This window comes from Sapajus apella, unplaced genomic scaffold (genome assembly GCF_009761245.1).
Source record: "Sapajus apella isolate SASKATOON/1434 unplaced genomic scaffold, GSC_monkey_1.0 scaffold36, whole genome shotgun sequence".
In the NCBI taxonomy this organism is placed as follows: domain Eukaryota; kingdom Metazoa; phylum Chordata; class Mammalia; order Primates; family Cebidae; genus Sapajus; species Sapajus apella.
Genome location: NW_022436976.1, coordinates 8,885,352 through 8,905,693, shown reverse-complemented (window position 1 = coordinate 8,905,693; position 20,342 = coordinate 8,885,352). Strand labels below are relative to the sequence as shown.

Sequence of the window (20,342 nt, the reverse complement as noted above, 5' to 3'; positions counted from 1 at the left end):
CTCATATTCTTCCCCATTTTACAGGGAAGAAATTGAAGAAATCAAGGCTCAAAAAGGTTAAATAACTTTCCCAGGGTTACACAGTTAATAAGTGACAGAATTGAGACTCAGACCCAAGTTTCTCAGACATCAAAGCCCATGCCCTGAAAGTGTCTGTAGATAGAAAGCAAGGAAACCAAAATGTAGGTGAAGCTGTGGAAACAGTGGGTGAGGGAAGTTTGCCATCATTATTCGAATAAGTGCTGCAATTGTCTATTTTACTTTGTTCCTACATATCTAGCCATCGATGTCTGAAAACAAAGGTCACATAAGATATCAAGTGAACAGCAATGAAACAGACTTCTGACTACCCCAGCCGTGTTTCTGTCAATTATGTAAAATTCCATTTTAACTTCCAAACAGGAAACAATTTGGACCTATAAAACTATCCTAACCCATCACTGAAAGTGCAGTGATTTCAGAATATATGCCATCTCTTTTACCATAAAGAGAGAGCGTAGGTACCTGTTTTGTGAGCGTTACCAAAACTACTTCTGAGGGCCATTGGCAGCAATCAGCAAGTGTTTGAGCGTGTGATGCTGGGTGGGTCTGAGGGAACCTGGTCATGCGGTGACTTTTTTTGTGGGTGGAATGGAGTATCTCCCCTGTATACTGATTCAAATAATGGCCTAGTATGGAGGTGGAGGGGATATATAGACTTAAGGGGGAAAGCTTAAACTCCCCACATGAGAAAGAGATTCCCTCTCTGCTATGGTACGTTCATCCATTTGGTATATATGGCTTTGGGTGAATTTTATTAGTTCATTTGACACATTTATTGAGTTTCTACTACATATCAGCAAAATGGCAGTCTAAGGTTACAAAGATGAAAGGCAAGGCTCCCTAGTCTCAAGGAGCTCATGTTGTAGGGAGGAAGCCAACAAATAGCACAGCTTGGCATAGGCAGTGGCAGAGGTGCCGGCAGTGGTGAGCAAGACTGAAGCCAGGATCAGGGTTGAGAGAGGAAGTCAGAGCCGAGTCTGAAAGAAGAAAAGGAACTGGCCAAGTGCTACGTGGGAAGGAAGTGGGGATGAGCCCAGAGCAAGAGCTGAGGGAATGGTGTTTGCAGGAGGGAGCCTCAGAGATGAGAGGGATGGGAAGTGGTAAGAGGCAGAGCTGGAGAAAAGGCAAAATCTGGGTCGTGAGAGGCTGTGATGCCAGGAGAAGAAGTACGAACTTCATCCTGTGGCAGTGAGGCGCCATGAAGGATTTTACTCAGTAAGATGTCAGCATCCAACTTCAGGTAGAGCACTCTGGCAACCAGGACAGGAGAAAGGAGACAGTTGAGGGAAAGAAAAGAAAAAAGAAAGAAAGAAGGAAAGAAAGACAGAGGAAGGAAGGAAGGAAAAGAAAAAAAGGAGGGAGGGAGGAAGGAAGGAGAAAGAAGGAAGGAAAGGAAAGGGAAAGGGAAGGAAGAAAGAAGAGCAGATCCAAGAGATTTACAAGGCAAAATCAGTGGGCTGTGGAGATCCATTGTGGGAGCAGGTAAATGGAAGGACATGAACGTGCCTCTGAAGCAGCTGGTTTACACAGCCACATGGATGGAAGTGCCATGCAAAGAGGAGGCATTTGTAGAAGAAATAGATTTTGAGAGATAGATGAGTTCAGTTTTAAACTTTTTTGTTTGTTGTTATTGAAGACGGCCTTGCGTTGTCAGCTAGGCTGAAGGGCAGTGGTGCAGCCATGGCTCACTGCAGCCTCAACTTCCCAAGTTCAGCTGATCCTCCCACCTCAGCCTCTGCAGTAGCTGGGACTACAGGCACGCACCACCATGCCCAGCTAATTTTTTGTAATTTTGATAGAGGGTTTCAACATTTTCCCCAGGCTGTTTTTGAACTCGGGCTCAAGCCATCCATCTGCCTTGGCCTCCCAAAGCACTGGGATTACAGGCATGAGCACTCAGCCAGTTTTAAACATCTTAAGATTGAGATGCTTATGAGACATCCATGCAATGATGTCCATTAAACAAGAGATTTTTTCAGAGCTGATCCCAAAAATACAAGTTCTGGCTAGAGACACAGATGTGGAATTCATCAGGACCTCAACAGATGAAGTCATGTGTGTGCAAGAAGTCACCCCAGTGAGCTTAGGGTGAGAATGGAAGAGAGCTAAGACCTGGAGCCTTCCCAAGACCCCTGCCAGAGCCAGAGAAGAAGAGCATGGGGAGGAAAGTGGGATATCTAGAGCAAATGGCATCATCAAGGCAAGGGAGGAGAGTTTCCGTCTGGGAAAGGTTCACTAAAATATAATGAAAATTGTCTGTGGGGTTTGGCAACAGAAGAGTTATTGGTGACTGGTGAGAGCAGTTCCAGAGGAACAGCAAGGGGTAAAGCCAGAGAGTTAGGGGTGACTAGGATGTGAGTAAATGAGGACGTGTACAGACTGTACTTTCAAGAAAGTTGACTCTGAGAGAAGGGCAGGAGTTAGGACTGTATCTAAAGGAAAGTGAATATCCAGGGTGGAATTTTTTCAAATGAGAGACCCGAGCTCATTTGTGTAAGAGGGAGGCAGTACAGGCTCTAGTTAAGAGCAACGCTACGGGAGTTCAGATGCTGCTCCTACGTGTATGGCTGTGTGACCTTGGGCATCATCCTCACACTCACTGTTCCTCAGTTTCTCGCCTGTCGTGTGGAAGTCATGATCGTACCTAGGTCATGGGGTTCTTGTGAGAATGAAATGAGTTAGCACATGCAACAGGGCTCCTAGTGAATACAAACGTTAGCTGTCATTGTAGCTACTATATGCAGAGTGAGGGGAGACATCCAGTGAGAGGGAGAGGGCCTTGAGAAAAGGAGGGTGAGGATGAGTTCAGAAGTGAATTGGAACAAGGAAGGCAACCAGATGGGGAAACCATAACAGAAGTTTACAGGTTAAATGCCTGTTTGTTTCCTCGGGGATTTCTTGTTAAAATGAAACACTCCCTCAGGGAGTGAGCTATTAAGTGGTATTTCACCTACAACAAGCTGTAGTTGGCTGAGATCAATCAGTTGAAATGAGAATACGTCTCTGATGCCTTGGGCTTAAACCTCCCTATACGCTGCCATTTCCTCTAGCTGACACATTCTTGCAGTTGTTTACAGCAATCCAGCGCTATAGGAGACCGTTTTGCCATAGGAAACCATTTTTTTGCCTTGAAGAATGAGGCAGAGTAACAAGCCAGTGATTAAGGGGTCAGTGACTGTTTTGGCCCTCCAAATGTAACGCTCACAAAATATTTCCTTTCCAATTTGCTCCCGGCTCCTCTGAACCAAGATTCTGAGTGTTTTGTTAACCACAAATGAAAACATATTTAAACCAACCATCAGCTGGTTAAGGCAATAAGGGACTCTTTCTTCTTGTAACAGGGTAGCTGTTTTGCTTTACTGTGACTTATGTTCCTGCCCGCTAAGTGATATTTTTTCTCATATTTGCCTGGGGCACTGACTCTGAAGATGTTCCACCTGGCTCTGCCAGCCAGCAGGGAGTTCCTTCAACTAGAAAGGGGATCACACGTTACTGCTTTGCATCCACCCATCACCACCAGCCCCGCGGTGTAAAGTGTGTTGAACCTATTTGGGCCAGTTACATATGACCCTGTTTGAACTAACTCTTGTAGTCAATGCAAGGAAAGCTAGTGGGGAAGAGCTGCAAGCAGAACACACTGGTTTTTTTGGAAGTCCTCAGTGTGGTCTGGCTGGAGCCATTGAGGCCAGCACTGAGACTGCCCCTCATTCCAACATCTGCTGTTGAGAAAGGAAGAGAATGTTTAGCAGTGAGAAACCTGGCCGAGGCCAGAAGCCAGCCAGCAGACACCTAGAGACAGCTTCTTGGGAACCCCTTCAGAGGACGATTTGCTAGAAGGTGGTGATGGCCAACTGATTGGAGGGTGGACCTTTACTAAATTTCCTAGATGACAGAGACCATGCCACTTTTTCCTTTTGGTTTGTTTCTGTAGCACCTATCAGAATGCCTGGCATTTAGTAGGCATTCAGTGTTTGTCTTTAGAATGAAGGAATGGAATGGAAAATGATGAAAGCTCAGATTGTTACTTCCCCCAAGTTCCTCAAACTCAGGTGTGGCTAATACAGACTCATTATTGGAAGTAAATGTATTAATCTGTCTCCCAGTAATAACCATCTCAGAGCCATAATGATAAGAGCAGAGGTTTGAGGTAAAACAATGAGGCATGGCTATTTTTTTTAATATAAAACTTTGAAAGAGTTATTTATTTGGGATATCTAACCCTTTTCCAATTATGTAAATTTGAACATTTTCATCCATGTTGTGTTTTATAACTGTTCTTTGTACTTTTTTTTTTTTATTTTTTTTTTGAGACGGAGTTTTACTCTTTTCTCCCAGGCTGGAGTGCAGTGGTGCAATCTCAGCTCACTGCAATCTCTGCCTCCCCAGTTCACGTAATTCTCCTGCCTCAGCCTCCCGAGTATGTGGGATTACAGGTGCCCACCACCATGCCAAGTTAATTTTTATATTTTTAGTAGAGATGGGGTTTTACCATGTTGGTCAGGCTGGTCTGGAACTCCTGACCTCAGCTGTTCCACTGCCTTGGCCTCCCAAAGTGCCAGGATTATTTACAAGTATGAGCCACTAAGCCCAGCCATTTTTTTTGGTGGGGGACAGGGTCTCACTCTGTAGGCATGGCTATTTTTAAGAACCATCCATAACTAAGAAACTCTTCCTCTGGTCCTGAAGGATCAACGTGGAGTCTTTATAAAGTTTTTATGGCCCCTTCCCACAAAATAAATACATAAAACCAAAAGAAGAGATATGGCTTTTGGTAAATTTTGCTTAGTAAAGTAGCACACGGTTTCCATATTAGACTCAGGTTCTAGTCCACAATTAAGTAGCTAGCTTAGACATCAGGAAGCAAAGTTAAAACACAAAACAAATAACAATTACATTGATGAAACAGACCCCAAATGTCACCATCCTTCAAAGAATGGAGTGAGTACTGGAATTGTTGTGTTGATAAAGTGTCCATTAAAGACAAAAGAAGGCCCCATGCAGTGGCTCACTCCGGTAATCCCATCATTTTGGGAGGCCGAGGCAGATGGATCTGAGGTCAAGAGTTTGAGACCAGCCTGGCCAACATGATGAAACCCTGCCTCTATTAAAAAATATTTAAAAATTAGCCAGGTGTGTGGTGGGTGCCTGTAATCCCATCTACTTGGGAGGCGGAGGCAGGAGAATTCCTTGAAGGCAAGAGGCAGAGGTTGCAGTGAGCCGAGATCATGCCATTGCACTCCAGCCTGGGCAACAGAGCGAGACTCCACCTCAAAAAAAATAAAAAAGACAAAATAACAAGCAAAGACTGAATTATGCATCATTGTTGTGATAAGTATGGTGGAGATCTGTTTTGTTTTGTTTTACGTTCCCACCCCTCACAGAGCTTATAATCTATTCAGTGAAACCAGAATTCATGCTGATGAAAACTTCAGAGCCCATACTTGGCAGTGTAGAATTAACTGACAAAGGAGCCATTCAGTGAAGGTTACCAGGGATGAGAAGATAAAGAAAGCACAATGGTTGGAGCCTCTTCCTGTAAAAGCTAAGAACTGAGGGGAGTCTCAAAGAATGGATGGGAATCCCTAAGTTTGAGAGAGGGCTGAGGAGAGAGGGATTGCAAGCAGGGAGATGCCAAATTAGGAGCAAATCATGGCAGTAGGGAAATGCCCCTCATGGCCCAAAAACGGGAAGGAGGTGGGCCAAACCTTGAAAACCCTGGATGCATATGTTGACTGAAGACCAGCCCAGAGCTGGTGAACAGGGCAGGCAAGGAAACACCATGAATTCTCCCATATACAGTCTTGCATCTCTTAACAACGGGGGTACGTTCTAAGAAATCTCTTATTAGGCACTCTCCTTGTTATGGGAACATCCTAGTGCATACTCACACAAGCCTAGATGGTGTTGCCTACTACACACCTAGGCTATATGGTATACCCTATTGCTCCCAAGCTACAAACCCATACAGCATGTTACTGTACAGAATAGTGTAAATACATAGTAACACCATGGTAAGTATTTGTGTATTTCAACACAGAAAAGACACAGTAAAAATACAGTGTATTATAATGTCATGGGACCACCATCCTATGTGTAGTTCATCATTGGCTGAAGTGTCATTATGCAGCCCATGACTAGACATCTCATTATACCTTCTCCTTTTACTTTTTTCTTTTAATACTGTCCATGAATGTAGGGGTTAGTGGGTGCAAATATAGAAAAAGGCTTACATTTAAATTAGTAGTTCAGGTCAAACAAAAATAACTCATCAGAGCCCTATCTTCTAGTCTTCTCCAAAGAAGAAAGAATCCTGAACTAAAATGTTAGTCCCAGCACTGTGGAGCATCACTGGATAGTGTAAATCAGAGACTGCTTATTTACTCACTCCTCCCTGGCAGGAGAAGCACAGAGCTCAGAGAGAGGTTAGTGTAGCTTAATTCCCTAATCAATTCAGGAAATGAATCTTGAACATCACTGACAGATAACTATCTAGTCTTGATTTCAGTATTTCAAGTGTCAGGATTTTCACTATCCTGACAATTGCCCCTCTTTGAACTTTGAATCAGTTAGGATTTTCTTTGGCTGAAAGTTTTTTTAAAATAATTGTAGCTAGGCTGGGCTCGGTGGCTCACGCCTATAATCCCAGCACTTTGGGAGGCCAAGGTGGGCAGATCACGAGGTCAAGAGATTGAGACCATCCTGGCTAACATGGTGAAACGGCATCTCTACTAAAAATATAAAAATTAGCTGGGTGTGGTGGCACGTGCTTGTAGTCCCAGCTACTCAGGAGGCTGAGGTAGGAGAACTTGCTTGAACCTGGGAGGCAGAGGTTGCAGTGAGCTGAGGTTGCGCCACTGCACTCCAGCCTGGCGCCTGGCAACGGAGCGAGACTCTGTCTCAAAAAATAAAAATAAAAATTATAAAAATAACTGTAGCTAAACAAGGCAAAAATTTATGTAAATTCTAGGTACAAGCAGTTATAGCAGTGGTATGACATGCTATGGCCTGAGAGACTCAGGTTCCCTATATTTTTCTGCTCCTTTGTGTGGCTTCTCCAGAGTTAGCTTATGTCCCAAAATGGCTGCTGAAGCTCCAGCCCTTATGTCCTAAGCCCATTAAAAAGGAAAGAGGAAATGGAGCAAAAGAACTTGCTTCTTCCCTTTAAGGACACTGCCTGGAAGTTGCATTCACCAGTTCTACTGACATCTCATTGGTCAAGAAGACACTTTTACTGCAAGGGAAGCTGGTAAATGTAATCCATATTTCAGATAGCCATGTGCCCACAATAAACATCATGAGGAATGCGCTGGGCGTGGTGGCTCACACCTGTAATCACAGCACTTTGGGAGGCCGAGGTAGGTGAATCGCAAGGTCAGGAGCTCAAGACTGGCCTGATCATCATAGTGAAACCCCATCTCTACTGAAAAAACAAAAAATTAGCCAGGCATGGTGGCGGGTGCCTGTAATCTTATCTACTTGGGAGGCTGAGATGGGAGAATCACTTGAACTCAGGAGGCAGAGGTTGCAGTGCGCCAAGATCATGTCACTGCACTCCAGCCTGGGAGACAGTGTGAGACTTTGTCTCTAAATAAATAAATAATAAAAACCATTAATTTTTTACAAAGAAGGAGAAAGTAGATATCATGTTTCCATGACAAAGTCTAAGCCTCCTCCCGACAGCAGTTAAAGTAGATTTGGCTTAAAAAAAAAAAAAAAAAAAAAAACAGTTTTGGTTTTTAATCATCCCTGGTAGGACTGAGCTCACCAAAACAATAGGAAGAAGATGCTCATCTGAGGAGTGGCAGCAGAATCAGCTACCCCTCCCGGAGGCCTTCAGTTTACTCAAAGTCAGAAACTTTGGGAGGTGCAGCCCTGCTTTTGAAGTTGTTCTTTTGGAACTGCCCAACAATCCTTCTCGGACTACTAACCAAAACCCCAGAAATGCCACCCGCTCTCACGCCCTGCTGTGGTATAGGTGAACTCAGGTGGAACTGTCCTAGCCTTGAGCCCTAGGAGACACTGACTGCATCCACTTGGTTCCCAGCAGGGGAGATGATGTGTTTCTATCAGGCATCTACTGTCCATAGGAAGGCCTTCCTAAGACTGAGTCAAACCTGCTCTGTCAAAAATTCCACTGTTTAGGCACTTCTGTCTGGTGTCCTAGGCTCCACATCTAGTACATAATTAATCACCTACTCACCAGGCATGGTGGCTCACGCCTGTAATCCCAGCACTTTGGGAGGCCTAGGTGGGTGGATCACGAGGTTAGGAGATTGAGACCATCCTGGCCAACATGGTGAAACCCCATCTCTACTAAAAATGCAAAAAATAAATTAGCTGGGCATGGTGGCACATGCCTGTAGTCCCAGCTACTCAGGAGGCTGAGGCAGGAGAATTGCTTGAACCCAGGAGGCGCAGATTGCAGTGAGCCGAGATCACACCACTGCCTTCCCGCCTGGGCAACAGTGCAAGACTCCATCTCAAAACAAAACAAAACAGTCACCTACCAGGTTTTTCACCAAAAATAAAAATTGCTAAGAGTTAACATTGTAACGTGTAATTAAGATTACTAAAAACAATCGGTGTCACATGCAAGGCCTGTGAGGAAGTGAAATGTGCTTTTAGTAAAGGATTATAAGAAGGCTTGGAGATGTACATTTTTGCTTAGTTTAGAGGGCTAAAGGGTTGTTTTAAATTACATAGGATAAACCTAAAAGGTTTGAGCAAGTTTTGGAAGGTTTGTGAAAAATTAATTGTAAAAGAGATTCTGTATATGACCATATTGGCTAAATTTAAAGGGCTATTATTCAGTTTTTTCCATGCTTTTGGAATAAAGCACAACAGGTTTTTCACAGAGCAAGGATGTGCTCTTTAACAAGAATTTGTAAAGAGTTATAAAAGGTTTATGAGAAACCTTATGGTCAAACCGATTAAGACTGGATAGATTTGTCTATAAGGTTTTATTAAAAATTGGGGTTGAAGCTGGGCACACTGGCTTACGCCTATAATCCCAACACTTTGGGAGGCCAAGGCAGGTGGATCACCTGAGGTCAGGAGTTCGATACCAGCCTGGCCAACATGGTAAAACCCCGTCTCTACTAAAAATCCAAAAATATTAGCTGGATGTGGTGATGGGAGCCTATAATCCCAGCTATTCAGGAGGCTGAGGCAGGAGAATCAGAGGCGGAGGTTGCAGTGAGCCAAGATCCTGCCACTGCACTGCAGCCTGGGTGACAAGAGCAAGACTCCATCTCAAAAAAAAAAAAAAAAAAGAATTATGATTGAAGAAAAATATTCACTATTTAGTCTACTCCTGCCATACATAGAAAATTAACTTTCTCCCATTAAAGACTAAAGTAAGACAAGTCTCTATTTATCAGACAGAAGAAAGTCTGCTAACCTGTGTGCTGCCTCCCTGCTGTTTCAGGCAGTTAGAGACCTGGAGTATTCACAGTTATCTTAGTGTAACCAAATGCCTCCATTTAAATTATCAGGATGCCACTCTTGCCAGGAAGTATTTTCTTAAATATATATTTTTAAATTTTAAAAATATTTATTTTTAAAAAACTGATTATACAGTAAAATGTGTATATATTTATTATGTATACTATATTGTTTTAAAATGCATTTGCATTGAGAAATAGCTAAATTAAGCTAATTAACATGTGTACCTCACAAACTTATCATTTTTGTTATGAGAACACTTACAATCTACTCTCTTAGCAACTTTCAAGAATAGAATACATTATTATTAACTATAATTACCATGTTGTACAAAAGATCTTTTGAACTCATTTCTTTTATCTAACTGAAATTTTGTATGTTTTAACCAGCATCTCTTTGATCATCCCCTTCTCTCCCAGACTCTGGTAACCACTACTCTATTTCTTATTTCCTTGAGTTGAACTTTTTTAGATTCTACATATAAGTGACATTATGCAGTATTTGTGTTTCTGTGCCTGGCTTATTTCTCTTACCATAATGTTCTCCAGGTTGGTCTATGTTGTTGCAAATGACAGGATTTTCTTCTTTTAAGCTGAATGTTATTCCATTGTGTATACCTACCACATTTTCCTTATCTGTTCATCCAGTGAGGGACACCTATGTTGTTTCCATATTCTGGCTATTGTGAATAATGCTGCAATAAATATGAAAATACAGAAAAAAAAAAAAAAAGAAAAGAAAATTAGCTTTCTCTCCACCCTGGCCATTCAAATGTTTGAAGACATATACACTTTTCTTGTGATTTGTGTCTTCATCCAGTTAAAAGCATGCAGCTTCTTCTGTTGTCAGTTGCAGGCTCCTCGAGAGCAGGGTGCTATCTTCTCGTGTCTGTGTGCCCAGTCCTTACAGTGCCTAGCTCATTTGGATTCATCACATTTTCTTATGGAATGAATGAATAAATTCTACTTTTATCATTTCCCCCTAAGTCATATCTCTTTAGACACATGCAGCCCAAATCTTTCCTAAAACAGATTGGCCAGAACATTTTTAAATTTTACGATTTCTTTTTTTTTTTTTTTTTTTTCCCCACAAGATGACGTCTCACTGAGTCGCCCAGGCCAGAAGTGCAATGGCGCAATCTCGGCTCACTGCAACCTCCACCTCCTGGGTTCAAGTGATTCTCCTGCCTCAGTCTCCTGGGTAGCTGGGATTACAGGTGCCCACCACCACGCCCGGCTAATTTTTCTTTTGAATTTTTAGGAGAGACAGGGTTTCACCATGTTGGTCAGGCTAGTCTCGAACCCCTGACCTCAAATGATTCATCCCCGCCTCAGCCTACCAAAGTGTTGAGATTATAGGCATGAGCCACCACGCCCAGCCAGATTTCTCTTCTTTTTACAAAAATAATACATCTTCATTCTAGAAAGCGTGTATCAACAACAACAAAATCACCAAACAGCCCAATGCCTGGGAATGAAAACTATTAGTATTTTGATTTATATTTCTCTTAGTTTTTCTTCTGCATATATGTATGTGTGTGTGTGTGTATATATTTTTAATATACATTTTTCATCAGAATGAGATGCAATTTTAAAACCTACCTTTTATGCTTAACAAAACCTCATGGGCGTCTTTCCAAGACAATATACCTGAATGTGCCATGTCATTTTTAAAAGTTATTTTGTAATTCAACTGATACAGAAAAACAGGAAAGTACACAAGCCCTAAGTATTCTGTGTGATGAAATTTCACTAATTGGATGCATCTATCTTACCAAGATGCAGATCAGGAAATTGAACATGACCAGAACCTCAGAAGTCTCCCTGTGTCTCCTCCTCATCACTACTCCCTGCAAAGATCACCGTAGACATTTTCTATTTCCATAAATGGAATCACACTGCAGCTATTCTTTTGTATATGTCTTCTTCCAGCACATCATTTTAATGACTGCATCCTATGCCTTTATATTGCTGTAATATAATTCATTCAGTTTATACCTATTGTGGTATTTTCACGATACATTATTTTTTTCCTTTTTTTTTGCTTTCATTAAAACTTCTGTAATGAGGTCTGTCTCTGTCTCAGCTGGGGCAGCCATCTTGCTCTTGCTGCATGCTCGTGTTGGAGGACCCTCTCTGCTTCAGATTTACCAACAGCATGAATCAAGAAAACTTAGCCAAACTTCAGGCTCAGGTCCGGATAGGGGGCAAGGGTGCAGCTCGTAGAAAGAAGAAGGTGGTATATAGAACAGCTGCAGCCGATAACAATAAGCTTCAGAGTTCTATGAAAAAACTAGCTATGAATAATAGAGCTGGTATTGAAGAGGGGGGCATGATTAAAGATGATGGGACGGTTCTTCATTTCAACAATCCCAAAGTCCAGGCTTCCCTTTCTGCTAACACCTTTGCAATTACTGGTCATACAGAAGCCAAACCAATCACAGAAATTCTTCCTGGAATATTAAGTCAGCTTGGTGTTGACAGCTTAGCAAGCCTTAGGAAGTTAGCTGAACAGTTCCCACGGCAAGTCTTAGACCGTAAAGCACCAAAACCGGAAGACACTGATGAGGAGGAGGATGATGTTGCACATCTTGTAGAAAATGTTGATGAGGCATCAAAGATGAAGCTAACTAAAATTTTGGTTTTTGGAAGCTGGCACGGACTAGATTTAACAAATCGGCTATGTGGTTCCAAAGTTTTACAGACACAGAGAAGAAGATTACCTGTTACTAGTTATTAGTTCAGTTATATGAATATTTTATATATTAATAATGCTGTTTGTTCAGCATTTTTTGGTCATTTTATTTTGCATTTTGCATTTCCTCCCAAGATATTTTTTTGGTCAAAATATGAAGTATTGGTGCAGTGTGAGAATGTTTTGGTTTTTGAAAGAAAAAAAAATTCTGTAATGAGTATCTATGTAACTAAAACAGTGATTTTTTTTCTCTTTAGGTTAAATTCACAGATATGAATCAAACTTTTAAGATTTTTTAACTTATATTACCAAATTCCCCTTCAAAAAATGTGTGCCCATTTTATGTTCCCATCACTATGTATAAGATTTCCAGTTTCCATGATGTGGTCTAGAATGAAACATAAAACCTCAGATGTAATCCAGCTAACATTCACACTGAATGCCTCACTTCCCTTTACTGTACACAGATAAACTGCAAGCACAGATATTCTCCAAGTTCTCTGACAAAGACATAAGTTAGAGTGACAGTACTAGAAATGACCTTGGAACAAGACACTTATTTTCCATCAACAAGCTTATTTTCAGGTGAGAATCCACAAGCCAAAAGAGGTAAGATATCAGAGCAGACAGATTCCCAAAGAAAATCAAACTAGAAAACCACATGTAGGAAAAAAGCAACAGAGAAACAAAACAAAGTGTGTCTTTAGCAATTACCTATGGGGAATGGAACTATTTTTCTTCTTCTTTTTACTTTTTTGAAAGGAGCATATCTTTCCCAGTAGAGAAAAAAGTATTTCTTTAAAAGAAAAGGGGACATGGTGGCACACACCTGTAATCCCAGCACTTTGGGAAACCGAGGGAAGTGGATAGCTTGAGGCCACGAGTTTGAGACTAGCCTGGCCAACATGATGAAACCCTGTCTCTACTAAAAATGAAAATAAAAAATTAGCTGGGCATAGTAGTGCATGCTGCATGCCTGTAATCTCAGCTTCCCAGGAGGCTGAGGCACAAGAATGAATCACTTGAACCTGGGAGGTGGAGGTGGCAGTAGCAGTGAGCTGAAATCAGCAGCCTGGCCAACAGAGCAAGACTGTCTCCAAAAAAAAAAAAAAGAAAGAAAAAAAAACCTTAATAAATGAAGGAAAAATAGAAAGCAAGAAGTAAATTTGTAAGTTTCCTACATTACACACTTAATATATGCCTGAGGCCTACTAAGACCTAGTACAAAGTAGGCTCAAAAATAGGAAAAATGGCATGTTTAGAAATCTGGAAGAGGCAGGAACTCTAGAACAATGAATTCCAAGAATGCCAGCAGAGCCTGAGTGAAGCAACTTTTGAAAAGCAGCCCTGGTCTGTCGATTTGAAAAAACAAATGTACTTGATGAGCTGGGTCTGGAATAGGCCCTGGAGACCTCTGGCTGAAGCAACAAAGGATCGGTGTTTGATAGGTTATTGGTTGTGTGGTTTTTTTTTTTTTTTTTTTTTTTTTTTGTGGTTTTTACATTTTTTAATTTTTCTGTAAATTTGTATTCAGCTGAAAGGACAGGTGATTTAATGGCGTTTTCTTATGAGCAGTTTGGAAATCTTGCCTCTGTCTCTGTTTGGAGGGGATTAGGGTGAAGATGGGGTTAGGGTGTTGTGAACTATAAGAGGTCACCAGCTTCATGGGGTAGAAACATTTAGGAACCACCACCAACAGGCACCAGGAAAGCTGTGGAGTTTAGTAGTACTAGGGCACAGTCAGCCCTTGGCACGGTTTCTTCATCTGTTGTAGTATTATGAATAGTACTTGCTTCAAATAGCCTGCTCTTTCCTCTCACCTGAGACCTGAACCTTCTGCATTTTCTGTCCATGTAAGAGCTGGAGTCATGGCATTTGGTTTCAGAGTCTTGTCTTAATGAGGGATTTCACATCTTGCTGTGGCTATGGTGGGTGTTGGCTGAATGAATCGTAAAATCATAGACTGTTAGTTAGCACAGAGATGAAATCACATCCCTAAAGTCTACTATTCTTAGTTAATAAGTGGGCCAGGCGTGGTGACTCACACCTATAATCCCAGCACTTTGGGAGGCTGAGGTGGGCAGATCACTTGAGGCCAGGAGTTCGAGACCAGCCTTGCCAACATGGTGCAACCCCATCTCTACTAAAATTACAAAAATTAGTTAGGTGTGGTGGCACAAGCCTGTAATCCCAGCCACTAGGGAGTCTGAGGCAGGAGAATCACGTGAACCCAAGAGTCGGAGGCCGCAGTGAGCGAATATCACACCACTGCACTCCAGCCAGAGTGACAGAGTGAGACTCAGTCTCAAAAAAAAAGTTAATAAGTGATGGGGCCTGATAGAATTGCCAGATTTAACAAATAAAAGTACAAGAGCCATTGTTAGATCTGAATTTTAGGTAAACAGTGACATGGCATTTAGTATAAGTCTCACGCAATATTGAACTGGGCGTCCTGTGTTTCATCTGGCCGCCTGGTGGGGCCTTGATGAAAGCTCAGCTCCCAGTGACCACGGAGGCCTGTCTGATTTCCAGAAAAACAGGTCAGAAGGACCCCACATGGGGGAAGCTGTGGAGTTCAGTAGTACCAGGGCACAGTTAGCCCTTGGCACGGTTTCTTCATCTGTTATAGTATTACGAATAGTACTTGCTTCAAATAGCTGTTGTAAGAATAAAATAATTACACATAAAGCAGATATTTATTAGATAAAATATCAAGCCAAAAGTATTGTGACTTTATCTGAATAGTCTGCAATGACTTTTCAAACAAATTTGGCCTCTCAACTATATTGTTGGTGCAAAATAGGCCACAGTTCCTCTACTATTCTCTCCAGCTTTATGCTAAGAAAACCAAAAACTCCCCTCGTCTGCAAGACAGGTATGGCCCTGATTGTGATAAGGCAATAAGGATTTGTATTAACCATCATAATAACTATTCATTCATGATAGAGCCACTATCTTAGCATTATTATGTTGTAAATATAAAAAGAAAAATCAACAAAAACTTCCTGCAGTGACATTGGGGAGTTCACAGCAAATTGCCTCCTTTAGATTATCTAATCTAGAAGTTCCGAATCAGGCTAATCATCAGAATCACCTTGGGAATTATCCTTTTTTATTATGAAAATATTTCGAACATACAGCAAAGCTTAAAGAATAATACAGTGAACACGTGTATACCCAACACCTAGAGTCTTCAGTTAACATCTTACTACAAGTTGGGTATCCCTAATCCAAAAATCCAAATTCCAAAATGTTCCAGAATCCTAATCTTTTTGCGTGCCAACATGATGCTCAAAGGAAATGCTCATAGCAACATTTGGGGTTTTGAATTTCAGGATTGGGATTCTTAACTAGTAAGTATATGCAAATATTCCAAAATCCCAAAAAAAATAAAATTTAAAACACTTCCGATCCCAAGCATTTCAGATAAGAACTGCTCCAACCTGTATATCTTGTCTTGTTATGTATCTGTCCTTCTATTCATCCAATACATCTTTTTTTCTTGTACATGTCAAAGTAAATTGCAGATGTCTGTACACTTTCCCTGGTGAATTTTCTAAAACTATAAGTTTCTAGGCCTCAGCCCAGAAATGTACAGGTCTACTAATTCAGGAATTTTTCCAAACAATCCCCAGCTTCACTCTGGTAACCATACTGTTGGAGCCCTTATTACCCAAAACACTACCAGTCTCATGGCAAAGTGAAAAGACCTGGCACACTGTGTGTCGGATGTAAAACTTCTGCTCAAAAATGATAGCATCTGCCTCTGCCCACATTTCATGGGCCATAGCAAGTCCCCTGGAACCCTTAAATTCAAATGGTTGGGACAGACCAGGCAGGGTGGGAGGCCAACATAGGCGGATTACCTGAGGTCAGGAGTTCGAGACCAACCTGGTCGACATGGTGAAACCCCGTCTCTATGGAAAATACAAAAAATAGCCAGGCATGGTGGTGGGTGCCTGTAATCCCAGATTCTCAGAAGGCTGAGGCAGGAGAATCGCTTGAACCCAGGTGGCGAAGGTTGCAGTGAGCCAAGATCGCACCATTGCACTCCAGCCTAGGTGACAGAGCAAGACTCCATCTCAAAAAAAAAAAGAAAAAAAGAAGATGGTGGGGATGAGTAACCCTTCCACAGGCACAGGGAGAAGCACTGTGAAAGGAAAGCTTGAATATGTAAGAAAGTAATACAGTCTAACACAGGGAGCCACTCATCTAATTCAGCCTCTTCTCTTTACAGACAGGCAAGCTAGCATCCAAAGAGGCAAAGTGACTCTCCCAGGATCACTCTGCTAGTTCAAAGCAGAAGTAGTCAAGAACTAAGATCTCCTAATTGCCTTTCTTGTCATGTACAGGGTTGCCTCCGTGAAGCTCACAGATAGATAGTTCATCATTCATCAATTGATATACTATACACAGGCACTGATAAATAAGGCACAGTTTCTGCTGTCAAGACATTCCCAGTCCCATTTAAAGTTTTTCCATAGAACCTTCAGCTGACCCTTGCATATTTCCACATATTCCCCTAATAACCTGAAGCAGTCAGTGCACTTCAGAACTAATAAAGATGTCTTTGAGGATAAAGATCTATTTTTCTCAATTGTTTTCGGTCCAAGAGTGTCAGTTCCAGCAACAGCCTGCTGATCCCGGCACAGTGATGCAGTTCTTCCCAGATGGAGAATGTTTCGAGTGACTCATGGGCCCAGACTGGTTGAGAATCATTCCTAGGGCACAATCAGTTCATGATCTGTTGGCATAATAGCTTTTCTCAGAAAAGAGCCGTTCAGTCACAAAGACCTCAGCCCAACATAGGGACTGATTTTCATTTAGGGAGAAAGAAATATTTCAACAGGCAGAAATATGATAGATTTCTAAAATATAATGGTTATCTAGGAATAAGATAGTTTGATTTGCAAAAGATAATTGATCTTCTCACAAGCTATAACTGGGGAGAATATGCATCTTTGAAGCTGTTGAAACAGTACCACGATATAGAACTGCTGTGTCCAACCTTTGTAAGCTCATAGAATTTTACTGGAAGTAAGCTAGAAAGACTTTTAAGCATCACCAACAGTAGCTGCCTCATTTTGCAGGTAATAACTATGATGCTTATTATGTGTTTCACTTTGCCAGCTACCAATCCAAAAGATTCACATGCAGTGTTTTGTCGTCACAACCAATAGGCATTATGACCACCCCCATTTTGTAATTGAAGAGGTTGAAGCTCAAAGCAGAGATGTGACTTGATCAAAGTCCTCTAGCCAGATGGAGAATGGGCTGAGCTGTGAACCTGGAACTCAAACCCTTGAGTCCCGTAATCCTTTTATGTGAAAGGAGCAGAGTTGTCACTTCGTGGGGCCACAGACTCCTGGACACTGGCTTTCATTAACAATTTTCTGTGACACTGGGCCAGGTTCTATGGGGTTGCCAGCCTAAGTGAAGAAGTTTCTGCCCTCGGGGAGCTTTGTCCTGGCAAAGAAAGGAAGAGAACGTGAGCAAACTGTGTGTCCTAGAAGCCAGAGAAAGAATTTCAAGATGTTGGTCGTTGGTGTTACAGAGTTAAAGGTATCAAAGACAAGAAGCAAGCCAACAAATAATATGACAAATATGCAATCACTGTTGAACTACAAAAGAGCAATTTCAGAGAGTGATGAAGTAGGAGATAGTTTCCAAGAGGATAGGGAGTCAATAAATGAAGAGGAAATGGAAACAGGCAGTTTTCTGGGGCTTAAAAAAAAAAAAAAAGAGAGAGAGAGAGAAAGAATATAAAGATAACTCAGAGGACACATGCAATGGTAGAAATATTTTCGTTTGGACTGGGGAGAACCGAGCATGATGTTATACAGAAGAAAAGATGCTAACCGAGAGAAATAAATTTCATATGGACAACAAAGAGAGCATCAGATTCCTGGAATAGGGAGGAAAGGATCCGTTTATCATTACCTTGTTTTGTCTTTCAGATGCTATTATAAAGTATCTACTGTATTTCAGGGACTCTATTTGGGCAGCATGATGAGCAAAGCAGACCCAGATTCCACACTCAGGTACCACTGAGTCTAATAAGGAAGGCAAAATTTTAAGTACATAATATATATCATACATGTAAACCAGATACATGTATCTGTACATACATATGATTTATCTATTAATATATTTCATATATATATAATTTACCTGGCTCCTGTAAAATATATATATTTATACTTTATATATTTTATATATAATTCATATTTATATTTTACAGGAGCCAAAGCAGGGAAATCATATATATAGTACCACAATAGATGTTAAAATAGTACTACAATATAAAAAAAGCTGTGTCCAACCTTTGTAAGATTATGGCATTTTACTAGGAAAAATCTAGAAAGATTTCTAAGTATCACCAACAGTAGCTGCCTCATTTTACAGATAATAATTCTGATGCTTATTATGTGGACTGGAGAAAACTGAGCATGATGTTATACAGAAAAGAAGATGTCAACCAAGAGAAATAAATCTTTTTTTTTTTTTTTTGCCAAATTGCAGGGTCTTTATTGCCGGTGGCACGGAGGACTCACGTCTCTCCAACCCGTGGCCATGAGCTCAGGGGGAGCAGGGTTTTTAAGCTGAAAAACCACATCCTGATTTTAGGACCAGGAGGGTGAGGGGATGCAGGGCAAGCAACTTTACAGAAGCTATTTCTGGCAGTTTCTGATAAGCAAAGGCAAGCAGCTTTACACAGTGGGCTTCCTGGAATTTGGAGAAATTCTAAGTGGTCCCTGGTGGAGAGCTGCAAGTCAAACATTACAATAGAAAATTTTTTTTCTTCTCTTTCTTTTTTTTTTTTTTTTATAAAGACAGGGTTTCACCATGTTGGTCAGGCTGGTCTTGAACTCCCGACCTCAGGTGATTCGCCCACCTTGGCCTCCAAAGTGCTTGGATTACAGGCGTGAGCCACTACGCCCGGCCTCTTCTCTTTCTTTTCTTTCTTTTTTTTTTAAATTGCATTTTAGGTTTTGGGGTACATGTGAAGAACATGCAAGATTGTTGCATAGGTACACACGTGGCAGTGTGATTTGCTGCCTTCCTCCCCTTCACTATATCTGGCATTTCTCCCCAAGCTATCTCTCCCCAACTCCCCACCCCCCACCGTCCCTCCCCTATTTCCCCCTGACAGACCCCAGTATGTAGTGCTCCCCTCCCTGTGTCCATGTGTTCTCATTGTTCAACACCCGCCTATGAGTGAGAACATGCAGTGTTTGATTTTCTGCTTTTGTGTGAGTATGCTGAGAATGATGGTTTCCAGGTTCATCCATGTCCCTACAAAGGACATGAACTATCGTTTTTGATGGCTGCATAATATTCCATGGTGTATATGTGCCACATTTTCCCTGTCCAGTCTATCATCAATCGGCATTTGGGCTGGTTCCCTCTCTTTGCTATTGTAAACTGTGCTGCAATGAACATTCGTGTGCACATGTCCTTATAGTAGAACAATTTATAATCCTTTGGATATATACCCAGTAATGGGATTGCTGGGTCAAATGGAATTTCTATTTCTAAGTCCTTGAGGAATCGCCACACTGTCTTCCACAATGGTTGAACTGATTTACACCCCCACCAACAGTGTAAAAGTGTTCCTATTTCTCCACATCCTCTCCAACATCTGTTGTCTCCAGATTTTTTAATTATCACCATTCTAACTGGCATGAAATGGTATCTCAATATAGTTTTGATTTGCATTTCTCTAATGACCAGTGATGATGAGCATTTTTTCATATGCTTGTTGGCCTCATGTATGTCTTCTTTTGTAAAGTGTCTGTTCATATCCTTCACCCACTTTTGAATGGGTTTGTTTGTTTTTTTTTTCTTGTAAATCTGTCTTAATTCTTTGTAAATTCTGGATATCAGCCCTTTGTCAGATGGGTAAACTGCAAAAGTTTTTTCCCATTCTGTTGGTTGCCGATTCACTCTAATGACTGTTTCTTTTGCCATGCAGAAGCTGTGGAGTTTGATTAGGTCCCATTTGTCTATTTTGGCTTTTGTTGCCAGTGCTTTTGGTGTTGTGGTCATGAAGTCCTTGCCTACGCCTATGTCCTGAATGGTTTTGCCTAGGTTTTCTTCTAGGGTTTTTATGGCGTTAGGTCTTATGTTTAAGTCTTTAATCCATCTGGAGTTAATTTTAG

General features: G+C 41.4%; 1 protein-coding gene and 1 pseudogene across 2 annotated transcripts in view; both read left to right on the top strand.

The window, feature by feature from the left end:
• The window catches only part of AK5 (adenylate kinase 5), a 298,444-nt gene that overhangs the window by 227,155 nt on the left and 50,947 nt on the right, over positions 1–20,342 (top strand). The gene's annotated exons all lie outside the window — the stretch shown is intronic.
• On the top strand, positions 11,531–12,378 carry LOC116563812 (annotated as a pseudogene). The gene has a single exon (XR_004274587.1). The product of XR_004274587.1 is annotated as a transcription factor BTF3 homolog 4 pseudogene (transcript).